Source organism: Erpetoichthys calabaricus, chromosome 2 (genome assembly GCF_900747795.2).
Source record: "Erpetoichthys calabaricus chromosome 2, fErpCal1.3, whole genome shotgun sequence".
Classification (NCBI taxonomy): Eukaryota; Metazoa; Chordata; class Cladistia; order Polypteriformes; family Polypteridae; genus Erpetoichthys; species Erpetoichthys calabaricus.
Window position 1 is genome coordinate 319,286,714 of NC_041395.2, and position 15,158 is coordinate 319,301,871.

Consider the following 15,158-nt stretch of genomic DNA (forward strand, 5'->3'; position numbering starts at 1 on the left):
AATTTAGGATTGTCACTTCACCTACCATGCATGTTTTTGGACTGTGGGAGGAAACTCATGCAGACTCCCCGCAGGGAGGAGCCAGGACGTGAACCATGGCCTCCTTAGTGTGAAACATCAGTGCTACCACTGTTCCTCCATGCTGCCCTTTTCCTGAAGTGTAAAGGTAATTTCACTGATCATAGTGTAAATAAATAGACCTCAAGGTCTGAAGTCCAAAGCTTTAACCACTGTCTGTAGGCAGTACATTTAGGTAATACATCATGGGGCAACTCACATTAGGGCTCAAAATAAAATTTGCCATTCAGGATCTTGTTTGGTTTTGATCATTCTTTTCCAAAATGAAAATACGCAAAATGACAATACTTTTTAATTTGGATGGATGTTTGTTTAATATTCTTTTTCTCATTTATGTTAGACAAAGTGGAAAAAAATCCTAAAAAACAACTCCAGAAGAACCTGTAAAACCTGACCCAAGCATTTAACAAAACAGGATCTTGTTGGCTTGGCTGAGGTGTAGTGACATTCAGTTATCTCTTGAAAAGTCACTTCATCAGAAAAAGTACTCAAGATCTGCTCAAAACTTCCTCTCTGTAAATCCCATCAGGATAGCCACCTTCTTCCAGGGATGTCAGCCTTGTATTTGATGAGCTTTACTGGTTTGTCATGTATTCTCACCACTATAAATTTCATATATTGCACATATGATTTTGCTTCTAAAATGATTTTAACTTTTTAATGTCTTGCTAAACATTTTATTATTTATGAATACTTTATAGTAGTTGTTATTTTACGTTAATTTAGTAAGACTTCTACTGTATTATTTAACTTGCTCATTTTAATTTTTGTGTTATTTTCATTTAATTTAATCATGGAATATAGTGATTATGAAATTCAGGTAGTTGCATTAATTATTATTATTCCACAGCAGACAGATGTAAGATTCCATATCAGTAAGAAAAAAAATAGAGTAGGTCATATAAATGTGGTGTTGTGGTATGCTTAACACACAAATCAAAAAATCAGTGCATAAAAGCTAAATGAATTTTCCCTTTTAGATTTTAACTTGAAAATTGTAGTTCTGTATACACATTGAGTACAATGCCCTGCTGCAGTTTACAAACCCTTTTGCATTATTTTTATTTTCTAGACCTATACATAGAGACATTATCAGTCGTCAGTGATAAATCGCACCCCATTCCCAAATCTCCCTGCAAATTTACTTATTTTAATTGAATATTTATTTTTCTGATTTATTCATACTGTCAGACCATTTACTAGTTTTTAATTCCTCTAAACCTCAAAATCATAAATGCTGGAGCTTTAGTAGCTGCAGGTTTTCATTGTACTAATTTTTTTTAATTGGGAGAGACTTCTGTATTATTGCTTGTTCTGTAGTCCCTGCTCTACACCGGTTAATTTGCTGTACTGCTGCACTATATATTTAATGTTCTCACAAAGATGTGGACAAGAAGAGACTCGTTCCAGATATGTAATTAGAACTTCGTAAACTTGAGATATGACTGCTAGGCCCTCTTGGCTAAATTGTTTCTAAAAACAGATTCATTCTGCAATATCAGTTTAGTTTGTCATGTGGGGAAGCAGCTAAGGTGTCCTTGGTCAAAACATTGCAAGTTCAAAAGCTTTTTACAGGTTTATATTAAGTATGAAAACAAAATAGCAATTTACTTTGTGCAAAGTGAAATAACAGTAATAGAAATGTTTGTACATTTTACACTGCAATATAATTTCCATTCATCCTCTAAACTCAGTAAATCCAGGGCAGGGTCACGGGGAAGCTGGAGCCAATTCCAGAACATGCAGGGACAATCCCAGAACAGGGTGTCGGCACATCACTTGGTAAACACACATACACTAGGGGCCACCATCTCTGTTCCACCTAACCTGTATGTCTTTGGACTGTGGGAGATAACTGGAACAACCGGAGGAAACCCACATGGACACAAGAAGAACATCCAATTACACCACAGAGAGATCAGTGGGGACATCAACTTTTATTTACTTACGTCACTGTAATTTTATTAAAAGGTTACTTGAGTGTTATTGAGAGTGCTTAACCTCAATACTGCAATTTTATATTTGTACTAAAGATTGCCATTGTCTTACATTATTACCCTAATTTTGAATAAATTGTAAAAAAAAAAATATTGAAAGAACTAAGCAAAAGTCAGTATAGCTTTTTAGGAAGTAAGAGCAGTTCTTGTACTGTTCGTTCAAGAAGTCTGAATATTTTGGTGAAACTAGTTGATTAAATTATGCCTGGTATACTATAAATGTCATAAGGTCTGTTACGACAGTTTGTTCTGAGTTGCTTTTTTCTTCAGGCAGTTTCTCATGTTTTGATTCACCTGGCAATAAAATATAAAACTATTTGTAAATCACAAATATTTTGTTGCTTCTCTCGTTCTGCAGGATCTTTTTCTGCAGGTAAAATTACTCCGGGTCACAGGATATGTCATTTTTGGGGACTGAACTTAGAACTTCCTAGGCATGGGTGACTGTGATAATGAACTTTTTTGTTTGCTACATTCAAGTTTAAAATGCACTGTTTGATTTTCAGCTTTAATTTTTTTTTTTTTTATAAATATACATTTATTTCTTATCCGTGAAGATGGGAGCACTTTTCCTTCTGTTTCAGATTTTTTTTTTTTTTTTTAATACTTGACATATGCAAGTCAAAGGAAGCATCAATTCGGAATTGTTATACATTTCCTTTATTGCACTGTAATTGTAATTTCGGATAGGTTTGTAAGATTGCATATTATAAATAAGTCTGAGTTTGAATTATTAAGAATTCAATTAACAGTGTCAGTGTTAGTGTGAAAAGTAGGCGGATGGGGTGGGACGAGGAAATTTGGTGGTGGGGAAAATTAAATGTGCACTATTTTTATTAGTTAATTATTATAAATTATTTTCCAATGCTCAATATGACTTCCATTTTTAAGGTTTGACACTTGTGCCAGAATATTTTTATTACAATTAAGAAGTATCCAATTCAGGATCCTGCAATGCTAACAAAAATTTTAAATAACAATTGTTATGACATAAACCAAGAGGCACAAGTATTGTTGCTGTCAGGAAGAAAAGTATGGGAAACCTAATGAAGAAAAATTTTAAAATATTCTTCAAAGCCAACTTGCATATGCAGAAGGTGTCTTCAGTTAAATACTTATTCTTCTTTTAATCCTAGAGGCCCAGTTGTCTGCAGCTTTCCCATAATCAAAGTCCCCAGGATCTGGGCCCTCCAAGGAGATCAGCCTGAGATTATTTAGTGTGCTTTGATTCATGCAATTTCTCAAACATGTCTTGATCCTTTTAAGGGCAGAAAACCCCCTTTCACATTCAGCTGTGCTCACTGGGATCACTAGCCCAATATGAGCTAGTTTGGCTAAATTTGGAAACAACAACATTTATTTATATAATACATTTTCATACAAAAAGTAGCTCAAAGTGCTTTACATAATGAAGAAAAGAAAAATAAAAGACAAAATAAGAAATTAAAATAAGACAACATTAGTTAACATAGAAAAAGAGTAAGGTCCGATAGCCAGGGTGGACAGAAAAAACAAAAAAGAAAACTCCAGAAGGCTGGAGAAAAAAATAAAATCTGTAGGGGTTCCAGGCCACGAGACCACCCAGTCCCCTCTGGGCATTCTACCTAACATACTGTAAATGAAATAGTCCTCTTTGAGCTCTGATGTCATTGCCATTTTTAGTAAAATCTGTTTTGGACTGAAGTCTTTGTATGGTTGACTTCTGATCATTTTTGACGCAACTGTCCATTCTTGCCTGCTACTTTAATATTTTAAAATTGAAGGGCTACCATTTTTGGAGTAATGATCGAAAAGAATGTGGTATAGCCAGTCCGCGGCTTCAAAATAACAAAAGGGCCAGTTTTAAATCCATAGTGCCGTGTTGCAATGTCGTGCGAGATGACAGCCAGGCACTCAAATAAAAGATGCTAGGGAGAACACTAAGTGTTCGCCATGAATTTGAAAGTGAAAGTATGTTTTTGTGTGTATTTTTTTTTTTTTTTTTGCAGTTAGCCCTATGAAAATCCCATACACATGCAAGAGCAGCTGACATTCATCCTGTGAATTAACTGCATGAAGCCAGTGTCAGAAATTAAAAACTAAAAAAAAACTTCAAAACTAGTGCTGATTGGTCCTGGAAGAATACCGAGATATAAAACCCATTATAGTAGCTGCAGTTTAGTGGCCAGGTGTAATCAAAGGATTTTAATGAGCCATGAGCCAGGTATCTGTGTGGAAGAGGGTATCATCTTCGTTCTTCTTTATCTTCAGATGGGAATGGTTATGTCTTCCTGTTGGAATTGAATTTGAAGGTGGTATTCAGCATTATGACTGTTAAATGTTGTAGGTTTTTTTTTTTAAGCTCCATCCAAAAATAGTTTGCCCACCTATTCCCAAAATGTAACATCCCTGTTTGTTTGGGATTCTGCCACATTAAACCACTAATCCCACCATACATGAATGTCTTGTGAGAGCTGTCATTTAATGTGAATTCAGCAGCATTAGCACCAAATAAGCTTTGGATTAGTACTATCCCGTTTTGCATTTAAAAAATTGGAAAACGTACATTGTTGGTGCAGTGAATACTTCGACTCCATGTCGTTTTTGGCAGAGGTTTGAAGTTTGCATGCTGTTCCTGTTTTCATGCTTGTTTCCTCCAGAAACTTCTGTTTCCTTCACCAGTCTAAATACCTACTGTTAATTATAGTTAGTTTTCCCAGTGAGAATGTAGGGGTGTGCCCTGTGATTGGAAGCCTCAGTTCCTGTCCTATTCTCTGTGCAACTTGAATAAGCTTTAGGTCTTTGTGATACTGTACAGGTGGGAAGCAAAAAATAATGAATGAATGTGTGGTATAAGTCTGTGTCAAACAGTGATGATTTCTTAAGTGACTATGATTGCTAGCCATCATTATTCTGTATTTATTTTTATGTATTATGTTGATGCTTTTTATCTAAGAAACTTGAAAACCACAGTTATAGTCTGCCTTCCGTTTTTGTTGTTGGTCTGTCACAAACGTTTTTCAGTCTGAAAAATTATCAGAAGGGAGACTCTCGATAATACTATTAATTTCAATGAAAAAAATGGGTGTGTTTTTGAGCCCCAAAATTGACATCCATTTTTGCATTAAAATGAACACAGTGGCTGCAGCAGTTAATAGTAGCTGTCTAAATACACTATAAAGTGACACTGTACCTACCTTAAACACCCAATAATATGGCTGTTTACCAGCTCCTTGTAAGTTTGTATAGCTCTATGGTATCGTACAGCATCCACTTACATTTACAAACATACTGAAGCTAAGTGTAGTGCCAGCACCAAGTGATCAGACAAAAATAGCTCATCCATTATGGATCTTTAGCTCACTATTCTGTAAACGCCTGCTAGCTTAGCAACTGTGTTAAACTAACCATGACTGTGGGGTGAGAGCCTGACAAATACTGTATGTGCTCTCCTTTGGGGTACATTTGAAGCTACTGGCTTCTGCCTGGCTCAAACAGTATGAGCTAATTTGCTTTTGTGTACTCTCTGTTGTTCCTGCTGTTGCTACTGTTATTATTGATGGCACCTGTACAATATGCTACTAATTGTTATGTGTAGATAAGACTTTATTTATCACCAAGAGGAAATTTGGCTTTTTACAGAAGCTCTTTAAATAAATAAATAAATATCTGCAACCTACAAACCCATTGGCTTTGAACCTTGATCTTGGTCTCAATTGACAGCGTATGCAGCGATACATGCAACATGACCCATGAATTGTACATGCGGCCTTCCTCGGCTATGAAATTGGGCTTTGGGTCTTTCTCATGGCAAGCAGTGGGACCATGTGAGCACGTGGCTTGTCTGTCAGGTAAAGAACTGCAATGAAGGACATTGCAGCAACCTCGGTGCAGTGATTTGGGGTTCTGTGCTTCATCAGAACAGCACGCACAACCTTTCTTTGAGGACTGGAGATCCAAGTGTTACTAGTAAATGAAAATCCTTGTAAATCTTAAAATTTGTAACTCAAACCATTATATCTCTGGTGATACTTATTGTTCCACATTAGTGAAATGTGAACTCCGGCAGGTGAAGCGACCCTCTTAGAATCCCGCAACATGACAAAAGTAAGGATTGAGAAGGAACGTGTATCAAACGATATATACCAAAAGGCCACAAGTGTTATCTACTGTACAAACTAAAGTATCATATCCTTATTATAAGTGGTGGTTAGTTTTATCAATTTGTCTTATTGCTTATGAGAATCTACATAGAATATTTTGTGTTAAAATTCTAAAAGTTGTATTCAAGTAAAATAAAAGTATGGGTACACACATTTTGCAGTTTACATATGAAATTGATGTGTGTTTATTTATTTAAAGTAAAACAGACTTAATGCCAGCCGTTATTTTTATCAACACCTGTACGTGCTTTCTATGAAAATGACTTGCAAGTCCCACTGATATTGGTATTTCTAGGTTTTACTTCTGTAGGTTGACTTTATGGAATTCTGTTTCTTTAAAAACCAAGGACCTTCATTTTATTCCATTACTGTTAACAGAGTTTAGTGCTGTTTTGTTTAGCTGCATTATCGTTCATTCGTATTTTTTATTTGCTTACCACACTTTATATTTCCTATTATATACTAGAAGCCTCTGCAAATTGTCTTCATTTGTAACATGGAAAATACCTCAATGAGAATTTTACTAAGCACTGGACAATTATAAAATGTTCTATAAGGCTGTCTATTATTATAACAGAACATGAATTATTCTTTCCAAAGAAAAAACCTTCCCTTTAACACTTCTATTTCCTTGTTGGAAACTGCACAATGCACCTTTAGTAATTGTTCCGCTAAATGGCCTCGCTGAGCAAGTCCATAGTGTGCATTTGCTAAAGGAAACATCACATCGTGATCTGGGGATTTTTTTTTTTTGTTTGTTTGTTTGTTTAGTCATGTGGTAATGCTCTGGTGTTATTCTTGTGCCAGAAAGGTGTATCAGCCTGTGTTTAATTTTTAAATCCATTTCCTTACAGATTGTTGGCTAAAAGACAGTTGAATAGTTGCTGATTTCAAGCCAGGTGGACATTGCTAGACAACTGGCTTTGGTAACAATTCTTTGAGGTACAGAATAGTTTTCCGTGAAGCTTAGTTGCTTTAATGTGTTAACTAAAAAGTCTTCCACCTTAAAAGAAAGACTTGTGTACTTCATGATGTGTATCTCCTTTAACAATTGTACTAAAGACTTTGTTTTTAACCCTGTAATGTCAGTGTGGTTTTATAAATGTAGTTTTACGCTGGTATCTACAAAACCATGGCAACGTTGTGAGGTAACCAGAACAAGACCCTGCAACAATGGACACAAGACATGGATCAAGATATGGTGCCAACCTAAAGCCAACTTAACCTAATGCCGCCGTCTTTGGGATGTTTGAACAAGACTGAAGAAGTTGGAGAAAAGCCTGTTCAGGCAGCTTTAGGGGGACATTTCCAAACTCCACACAAGCTGTAACCAGGGTCAAGCTTCAAACTTAGATCCCTGGAGCTGTGAGACCAATATTATGCCATCCTCACTAGAAAAACAGGTCAGCATTAGGAGTACATTAGAAACTCTAGCTAATGCCTAAAATAGATTTCCTGTTGTAAATATATCTTTCTTCAATTTTCATGGCATCAAATTGCCTCATTTCTACTTCTGCTGCCTTAATGAATTTCTAAATCTATGCTGTAATGGCAGAACTACTTATTTAATAGATTTGCAGTGTGTACACATTGCTTATCCTGCATACCTTGGTGGCTGCTGCTTCACCACCTGAGGCCACAGGTTCAACACGTCCTTGACCCTCTGAAGTTCACATATCAGGAGAAGGTGGGAGCGGAGGATGCCATCATCTATATGCTACACCAATCCCTCTCCCACTTGGACAGAGGCAGTGGTGCTGTAAGAATTAGGTTTCTAGACTTCTCTAGCACTTTCAACACAATCCAACCTCTGCTCCTTAGGGACAAGCTGACAGAGATGGGAGTAGATTCATACCTGGTGGTTTGGATCGTAGACTATCTTACAAACAGACCTCAGTATGTGCGTCTCGGGAACTGCACGTCTGACATTGTGGTCAGCAACACAGGAGCGCCACAGGGGACTGTACTTTCTCCGGTCCTGTTCAGCCTATATACATCAGACTTCCAATACAACTCGGAGTCCTGACACGTGCAAAAGTTTGCTGACGACACTGCTATCGTGGGCTGCATCAGAAGTGGTCAGGAGGAGGAGTATAGGGACCTAATCAAGGACTTTGTTAAATGGTGCGACTCAAACCACCTGCATCTGAACACCAGCAAAACCAAGGAGCTGGTGGTGGATTTTAGGAGGCCCAGACCCCTCATGGACCCCGTGATCATCAGAGGTGACTGTGTGCAGAGGGTGCAGACCTATAAATACCTGGGAGTGCAGCTGGATGATAAATTAGACTGGACTGCCAATACTGATGCTGTATGTAAGAAAGGACAGAGCCGGTTATACTTCCAATATACTTGCAATAAGATGCTGCAGATGTTCTATCAGACGGTTGTGGCGAGCACCCTCTTCTACGCTGTGGTGTGCTGGGGAGGCAGCATTAAGAAGAAAGATGCCTCACGCCTGGACAAACTGGTGAGGTAGGCAGGCTATATTGTTCGCATGGAGCTGGACAGCTTGACATCTGTGGCAGAGCGACGGGCGCTGAGCAGGCTCCTATCAATTATGGAAAATCCACTGCATCCACTAAACAGTGTCATCTCCAGACAGAGGAGCAGCTTCAGTGACAGACTGTTGTCACCGTCCTGCTCCTCTGACAGACTGAGAAGATCGTTCCTCCCCCAAACTATACGACTCTTCAGTTCCACCCAGGGGGGTAAACGTTAACATTATTCAGTTATTTTCTGTTTTTACCTGCATTTTTATTACTCTTTAATATTATTTTTTGTATCAGTATGCTGCTGCTGGAGTATGTGAATTTCCCCTTGGGATTAATAAAGTATCTATCTATCTATGACTGTAAAACTTAAGACTGAAAAAGAAAAAGTCTTCTAAATTCTTGTAAAAGCAAAGATGTTTCTCATTTGCACCATATGAATCGGAGCAGAACTACAGCACTGGGAGACAATAAAAACAAATGTAACATGTTACGCATTCTGGCACAGGCATGCTGTTAGGGAAGCAGCCATTAATCTCCTCTGGCCATTTGGTTATTGTGTCTGAAATTCAATAGAGAATACAGAATTCACCTCCATGGTCTGTGTCTGTAAAGTAATAGCTATGTAAAAATACATATTTTTCATTTGGAAATATTGAAGGAGACTGCCTAACCACCTCCTTCTTGGGTAGAGGAGACATTAACACTAGAATTACCAGAGTCTACGAAAAAACTTGTAGATCCGGCCCACCTTAAATCGCTACTTGAATCTGTTCACACCTCTCCGCCAGCGTCTTTTGTCATCTAAATGTGCTGATAAAAGACAAGCTGCCAGCAGCCGGCTATTCCATCCCCCCTCCGACTTAGAACGTGAACGCACTTTTCCCAGCTCATGCCTTGATTGATTGTCTGGGAGTGAACTGGAGTTTTAGACTTGAAATAATACATCGTTATTTGGAACACGCGCATTCCATGTGTGTACCGTTTCTACAGTAATCTGTGTAAACACATTGTTAAAACAGAAACTTTTTCATATTTTAGTAATAAATGTTACAAAATGTAGGCATAAACTATAGAATGTGTAAAGCCCGAGTTCCTAAGATCAAATAAACACTTCCACAAAAGCTTCACACGCCATACAACAGCTTCCGTGGCGTAGCACGCTAAGATTTGCCTCTCAGAGCGAGTAGCTTTTCTCTGCCTCACAAACATGAGTTCAATTCCCCGCTGGGGATAAAGTGTTACTTTTTTTTTCTTTTTAACCTCAAACGGACATAAAATTTGTAAATTGGTATGCACTGTCAGTTAATGAGATCGTTATATTTTCATGTGGGATGCTCCTTTTAAAATATTTTTTTAACAATTGAGACTGCAATTAACATGAACAACTGTCCTTATAACTTATTTTTTTCAAGATCCATAACACACAGACAGACAGACAGAGCACTGCGTAATACAGAGACAGACAGGCAGAGATGTACAAATAAACAGGGAAGGCACATGTACTGAAAGAAAAAAAAAAATCAACATGTGCGTTGTTCCAGCAGCACTGAATAAGCTCACGCGCTCTAACATCACCCTCTCCCCCGATCTGACTCTCTAAGTAACAGCGCAAGTACAGACGCAAACTCCCAGACCATCAATCAAGGCATGAGCTGGGAAAAGTGCGTTCACGTTCTAAGTCGGAGGGGGGATGGAATAGCCGGCTGCTGGCAGCTTGTCTTTTATCAGCACATTTAGAGGACAAAAGACGCTGGCGGAGAGGTGTGAACGGATTTAAGAAGCGATTTAAGGTGGGCCGGATCTACGAGTTTTTTCGTAGACTCTGGTAATTCTAGTGTTAAGTGCCAAATTACGCTTAAGAAAACTTTAGCATTATAATTTTTAGAGAAACTTATTAGTTAGCAATGCCATATCTATTGTATTCAGTATTTCCCTAGCATTCTCTCTTAGTACTTATAGACTTTGGCTAATTTTGTCAACTACCCCATTCTGGTGTACCCCAAGTCTGTTAAGTCTGTTTTATCAAATGGTGAATTACATGCTTCTTTTTGAAAAATAATCATAAAGTGTCATACTTCCAAATGTTAAAAATCTAGGCAATTGAAGAAATATGCCATTAATAAATATGAGGGCTTTTGTTACAGAAAATAATAAACTGAAATTCTTTCTTTTTAGGTGCGTTCGCGTATAATTGAACAACAGTTCATTACAGACCTTCCGCCACTAATACACAAAAGTCCGATGCCATTTTTACATCACTTGAATTACAGTCTGCTGTGTATGAAAACCATTGAGCTCCAAGCCTGTGCTCCATTTTTAATGCCACTGTTAAGTGCTTTTAAAAATCACATGTTTAATGGAGTCTATTAACACATGGAATTGCATTCTGTTATCGCTATTACTTTTGAATATGACTTATTGTTACAGAGCTATTTAATAAATAAAGTGTAAGAACTGACTCTGGATGAAGTAATTAAAAATGTGAAAGGCCCCAATTTTCATATCAGCTAACGCACCTGAATGTTATGCCATGTGTACATTGTCTAAATTGTTTTAACTACAGCATGTGTTTAGGAGCCGAGTTTGAGAGAAGATATTCATTTTGCATTTTCACAATGCTTTAACATGCTTTCTGTATAGCTAGGTTATACCTTTTTTTTGTCTTGTCAGGTTTAACCTTTATAATGCTTTCACTCTAGTTTTCTTCATTTTATTTAATTCATTTCATTTTATTCAGTCTAGCTTACAAGTCATAATACAGTTGTTTTCCTATTTCTACAACTTGAAGAAAGGCATGTGGCTCATTTGTGGCATCACAGTAGGTCAGATTAACCCGTATGAACATTTTCTAGTAATAAAATGTATTGCGTTTGCTTTCTTACAGATGGCGCAGCGCAACCATTAGGCACTTCCCCCAGAACATTAAGGGGTTTATAGTTATGTGCCAGTGGTTTCATGTTCTTCATCTTTTATTATTATTATTATTTTTTTTTTTTTTTTTTTATTATTTTTTATTATTTAATACAGTAATAAGTTGCTGTTTCCTTTGTCAAACTGCTTTCTGCAACCATATCCTCATTCTGCTGTACCCTCTTTCTCAATTGAGTGCTGGGTTGCTACAATAATGTTGCATTTTATGTGAAATTACTTTTTATTTATCTCAAAGATTGCATTCAACATTCATTTCATATCTATAGCAGCTATAGTACTAACCTGTAAATAAAATGGGAATAAGCTGTTTGAAATGACCCAACAAGTAAAAGAGACAAGGAGACATGCCACACTGACAAAAGAAATTGAATGTTTTAAGTAAAGTGCCAAAGATGTGACTGCCTACTATTTCCTTCATGAGACTTTCTCTTTTTAAAGCCGCACACATGTCAGGGTATGACATGATCATCCTACACGATGCTTTTGTCTTTTCCATTGACTTGATTGTTGTATGTGAATAGAAAGTACACTTGTATTTCCACTTGTGGTAAATGTGGCTGTCACTGATGGGTACACTCCAGTGTTGAATCCAGGGGATGCTGATGTAGCTTATACAATTATCGTTCTCAAAAAAACAAATGCCTGCAGTAATTATCTCTGCATTTTTGAAAATTACTTTTGGGTTCATATTTTCAGAAATGACATTTGTCATTGTATTCCTCACCTGTTGAAAACAAAAGATGTGACAGTACTAGGACTGTAGAAATCTATGTATGATTTCATGTCTGTTGCCCCATATGTTTCCAAATCACTAGTTTGAGCCATTGATGCAGGCATCTTCAGGGTTTGAAATCCTAGGACTAACAATTTAACCACCACACCACACTGCCTGCCAATGATATTAGCTCTTGGTTTAACAACACCTATGAATATTGTACAGAGAAAAGTACTTAGTTACATAGTAGTTGTGATACAAAAAGTATAATATTTTTGCCTCATTTGTTTAACTGGTTTCTCTTTATCTACTTTTGGGACTTGAGTGAAAATCTGATGATGTTTTAGGTCATATTTATGCAGAAATATAGAAAATTCTAAAGGGTTCACAAACTTTCAAGCTATATATATATATATATATATATATATATATATATATATATATATATATATATATATATATGGTTGAAATAGTCTACTGTCAAATAATGCAAAGAGTACACGACACGTGTTTCGCCCTAATTCTGGGCTCATCAGGCGTACACACTCACTGCATCCCCTCTCGGGAATCGAACCTCGAACGAAGCCCCTAACGTTGCGCTACGGCGTGTGGTTCGTTTATTTGACAGTATGTAGATCGGGGTAATTACATTCATGGCATTCGTAGTCTGAATAACAATCTGATTGTATGGGTGGTTACCTGCCAGGTAACGCTTGTGGTTGGTCAGCAAGTCGGCTAACATCCGCCATGGTGATCTGCTTCTCGCAACTGAAAAGAGGGCACCGTGGCGGATGTTAGCCGACTTGCTGACCAACCACAAGCGTTACCTGGTAGGTAACCACCCATACAATCAGATTGTGATTCAGACTACGAATGCCATGAAAATATATATAATATTAGAATGAATATGTGTGTATATGGACAAGTGTATATACTGTATTTTGTAGGATAAAAACGGGCATCCAGGCTAGGGATGACAGTGGTTTAATAGTTAATTTTAATCTTCAGGTTTAATGTTGAATTTTGCTTACTTTTGCTGACTTTTTTCAAATAGCTGTAATGTAACAACAGTTGGGGTACAGTGCTCCCCTTCCAAGCCAAGGATATGTTATGCAGTTTTTAGCAGAAAAGATCCACTAATATGGATTTATATGTTTTTGGATGTTTTTTAAGATGTCCGTGGTTTGTCATATGTTAACATTTTAGACCAAAGGAAATTAATGAGTCATCCTTGCAAACACAAACAAGGTGACCCCAATAAATAGTAGGGTGCTTCACCAAGTAATCTTTTGTGTGGTTAGCATTTATGTCACTTTTCAGTGTTTATAATTTTCTGTGCATTCCTGGACCTAGAGAAATGATGGTCTCGTCTGTCATCAATTTATCATTTGGCTGTTAAAAGCTCCAGCACATTTTAATAGGCCTACCATAGTAGGGCAGCCAAATCTATCCAGAATTCGTAAAACATTGACTCTGCTAGATGTTAAAGTAGTGAGAGGATGTATGAGCTGTTTGCTTGTATTGCATTTGGTTTAGAAGAAACATGATGACATTACAAAAAGTCGGGAAGGAAGAATGCTTTCTAGAACCTCTGAGGGGCCTCTTGGAAGTATAACTCAATTTCTAAAATCTTCATATCGTCAGTCCTAAACATTAAAGCACTGTGCTGTGGCATGAAGTGTATTTCATTCCCCACAGTGGAAAACATGCCTATTAGCCTAACAATCTCTTAAATATAAATTTCTTTGTTAACCAACCAGACTGGTGTAATGAACTGAATGGCCTCCTCATATTTGGAACATTTTGTGTTCAGTTAATATTTAGCTAGTTGGCAGCAGGCCTACCTTTATTGGCTACTTGAAGCTAGCCTTAGGGGGTTATTCAAGTTTCTTGACTTTATAGTGCCCCTCTAAGTGAAATTCCTACTTGCCTTTTAATTGCACAGTTATTTAAGTTTATTCAACTTTGTCTCCTAACAGTATTTCTTTTTCTGGCATCATCATTTCCTTACAGGGTACTATCTCCTATAATTAGCCTAGGGACAGAATCTTAACCAGAGCTTTGAAATATATCGGAAGTACTTTTATGTACAGGAGTAAATGGCAAATGTTCCAGGGGGTGGCACCATAGTAGTTTCACCATTTCCCGAAATAGGCTCTTGAGTAATGCTTTACTCACTACTGGAGACATTTAAGCCAGAGTTATCAGGTATGTGTTTTCAAGAGTTAATCTTGTTAAGTACTTACATTTTGAAGTAAGGACAAGTTGAAACATTTTTTGAGTTTCCATTATATAAAAAGGTGAAACTTGAGATGTAAATTTACAAAGAAGAACAAAGAAAGCACTTTGATTTGAATGTGGAGCAGGCACAGCTCAAGCAGTGATGCAGCCTTCATGTCGAGTCTGAAGGCACCTGCCTCTGTACTGGTGAGTAGTTCTTCACCTTGCCTTTTATTCATGTACTGACTTGTTCTTATCACTGCCTGTCCATACATATACAAGCATTCACAATTTTACTGTTCAGATGTTTAATGTTTTCCTTTGAAAGAGCTGATGTTGTAGACATTGTCATATATGTAATAAACTAGCATTTTAAAATGATTATTTAATTTAACAATTAGTTTTTACACAATGTCATGATGAAGTAGAAATTTAATGCCGCTGCATCCCTTGCTTTGAATCCTGGCTGTGTTTTTATGGAGTAGGCTTGTTCTCATCCCATTTGTCTGGTCTTGCTTTGGGGTACTCTTAAACCTTCAAGATTCAAGAATATTTATTGTCATTTCATCCATATACAGTA

General features: G+C 37.1%; 1 protein-coding gene across 6 annotated transcripts in view; it reads left to right on the forward strand.

Moving 5' to 3' along the window:
- marchf8 (membrane-associated ring finger (C3HC4) 8) overlaps nucleotides 1-15,158 on the forward strand; it is a 201,552-nt gene that overhangs the window by 43,474 nt on the left and 142,920 nt on the right. The window contains exon 1 of one of the 6 annotated variants that reach the window (XM_028795932.2): nucleotides 14,588-14,785. The exons of the other annotated variants lie outside the window; for them this stretch is intronic. The gene's annotated coding sequence lies outside the window, so the exon portion shown is untranslated. Of the gene's footprint in view, nucleotides 1-14,587; nucleotides 14,786-15,158 lie in introns of those variants that run through there. 6 annotated transcript variants of the gene reach the window in all.